Source organism: Dicentrarchus labrax, unplaced genomic scaffold (assembly GCF_905237075.1).
Source record: "Dicentrarchus labrax unplaced genomic scaffold, dlabrax2021, whole genome shotgun sequence".
Taxonomy (NCBI): Eukaryota; Metazoa; Chordata; class Actinopteri; family Moronidae; genus Dicentrarchus; species Dicentrarchus labrax.
The window spans coordinates 3,690,398-3,693,438 of NW_026136709.1; the positions used below are offsets into that span (position 1 = coordinate 3,690,398).

The 3,041-nt window shown below is 37.9% G+C and overlaps 1 non-coding gene across 1 annotated transcript; it reads right to left on the reverse strand.

The window, feature by feature from the left end:
• Nucleotides 1-2,354: 2,354 nt before the first annotated feature.
• trnak-uuu (transfer RNA lysine (anticodon UUU)) lies at nucleotides 2,355-2,426 on the reverse strand. Its single transcript has one exon. It is a non-coding gene; the product is annotated as a tRNA-Lys (tRNA).
• Nucleotides 2,427-3,041: the final 615 nt, after the last annotated feature.

The following is a 3,041-nucleotide window of genomic DNA, read 5'->3' on the forward strand; positions in this document are numbered from 1 at the left end:
TGAAAGTGGCACACATCAAAATTGAAAAGATCAGATTCCATGTGATTTGTTCTGTTCACGCTGTCACATATATGCAAAAAAAAATCTGATTTGGGTACCTTGGTTGCCTTAGTTTATGACTACATTAGGAACCCCTCAGGGTCTCTGAGAACTGGAACGACTGACTTAGGAAAGCTGTCAATGGTAAGACCCATCTAGGGCATGGATGGATTACCAAATAGGCCCACGGGGCCAAGGTCCTGACTCGCAGCCTCTCTGTGAAGCGACTGCTCTTGAGGTTCCTAATTCAAATTGAAAGGGCTAAAAGTCTCTCAGAAAAACTGAAGGAATAGCCAAAACATTCACTTTGATGTTGTCACAAGAAAGAAGCCATCATGACATCTTTCAAATGAGTGTTTATCCCCTCAGGTTTTCTGTAGAATGTTTAGGTCCAGTTCAGTCCAAGTCTGCTAAAAGGAATCCTAAAACTCTGTAGCTGCAGTTTCACTTGACCCCCGAGGATGGTGGTCAGAGGTGTTCCGGGGTCTTTATAGTCATCTATGCAGTGTCTCATCATCTGGTTCTTGGGGTGACTAGGAGCGGCTAAGGGTGCTACAATATTTATTTCCATTTTCTTTACAGTTCATTTTAGTTTCACCACATCAAATAGCAAGGTAACATTTTTATATGATGTTGTCAAATGAATCATATTGAGTCATAAACATTGATATCACCTCATTAGAATAAATTAAATGTGCAATTATGCCTCAGCTAAGGATGGTGACGACAGCTCGTGGTTGCTGGTTGTCATAGTAACGCAACATGCTTTCAGGCAAGTGAGTTTTCCAGGTGTACAGCTGTCAGGATAGTGATGGAAAGAGTTTTGACTGAAAGAAATGCAGCCCGTAGCACACCTGATACACCCAAACCTGTTCAACACTGTACAGTGAAAGCTAGCTGGCTTAGAGCTTTTAATGGGGAGGGAAGCTGTTTCAGACCACACTGCCTCATCTGCTGGAAAAAGCTGTGGCACTGGAGAGCCAACAAAAATATGAATATGAGTGAGTATAAGTGGTAAATAAAAAACAAAATGAATACATATCATGTGTGCAAAATAAAATGTACACTAATTGTATATTTGAACAGAACCAACAAAAATGCATGTAACTAATTAGCATATTTCATTTACAGTCATTGTTTATCTGAGCACCAACATAAACCAGCTGACTTCTTTTTGATTGGGAACAGGCCTATGTTATTTACATTTTGAGTGTGTTGTGTACTCACACTGGAGGAGTGAATAAATGAGATTACTCAAACAGTCGGTATACATACTAAAAAAGTGCTGTTGATGAACACTATTCTAAAAATGCCAAGATTAGGTAAATTAACAAGCTGCTCAAAGAATAAAAAACAGTTAACTAAAATGTGGGTGGTACACCTCCAGATACAACCCAGAAGACTAAAAACAACAATTAAGGAAAAACATTTTGATGTCTATTTGTGAAATTAAACCGTTTGTACTCTGCAATAGAAATGGTCTGCCAGTGTCTATATTGGTATTTTTGCTTATCTGGATGTCATTTCTTGTTTCTTGAAATGATTTATATCCCTAAAATCCATAAACCAAAATATTTGATAAAAGTATTGAAAGTGAGTCAAAATTAAAATAAAAAAGCATTTGTTTTTTCATTAGATTTTATTAAATAAAATCAAAAAACATAGTGATTCAAAAGATCTTTAAATGTAGAAACATGAACAAAATATTTCTGAATGCATTTGAATAATTGAATAATGTATATTAGGTTTTGCTCTACACTTGCTCTAAACGAAGAGCTTCCATGGTTTTAAGAAGTGTGGGGAGTACTGTAGGGAATACTGTCAGTGTACTTTGCAGGGGCAAACCAAAACCCGGAAACAAGCTGTTTTCCGACAACCATTTATAAATATGGTAAGCAAAACCTTTAGTTTTTTCATTTTCTGTATTTTATTTTCAAAACAGAAAATGGATTGTTTTTTTCTTCTTTTTTAAAAAAAAAGAACCAGAAAATGGATCGTGTTTGCATTTTTGATTTTATTTGTATTTTTAAAACAGAAAACAGGTAGTTTTGTCTTTTTCTGTTTCTCTTTTCAATAAAAAAAAAATGGAAAACTTGTAATTTTTCGGTTTTTATTTTTTATATACTTTTTTTGGGGGGGGCTTGTATTGCCTTTAATTGATAGTGACAGGAAAGGGGGATAGAGAGAGGGGAATGACATGCAGCAATGGGCTGCAGGTCAGATTTGAACCACGGGCCGCTACAGCAAGGGGTCAGCCTTGGAACATGGGGCGCCAGCTCTAGCAGGTCAGCTGTCCAGGTACCCCAAAAGAGTTGTTCCCATACCAGGAATTGAACCCGGGCCACCTGGGTAAAAACCAGGAATCCTAACCACTAGACCATATGGGATGATATGTGTGATTCCAAAAATGGAAAATCTGTAATCATTTTGTAATAGTTTTTTTAAGTTATTGTTTTCAAAAGCAAAAAAGTGCAAACAGCTTTTGCTAATTTTGGTGTTCTCTTTTCCAAACGAAAATCTGTTGCCCACAATACACTGACCGGGTTGCAACATAGAAGGTTGTTCACTCCCTGGTTCCTAAACCAGTCCTAGACCTAGAGCAGTCTGGATGTGGCAACATGGCAAACAAATGGAAGCAATATATTGTCATTGTAAACTAAAGCCAAAATAAAAAAATATCGCCCACTTCAACAAAATGCTAACTAACCTTTATGGAAAAATCTACAAGGTCTAGAGCCAGAAGACAGAATGGCCCCCTGAATCTTATTTGAAATGAAATAGAAAAAAGCAAGGACTGTGGTTCTACCCTCCACTCTCTCCACACACTTGTAAACAACTTGACAAATTCAAAAGTGTACGGACCCCTGGAAATCCTGGACCCCACTCTGGTAGCTTCTGATACAGGCAGCATCAACTGGCAGGCACACCCATACACACACTCTCTCTCTCCCTCCTGGTGCCACAAACACACCACAATACCATTTGATTTCTCCCTTCAGGAG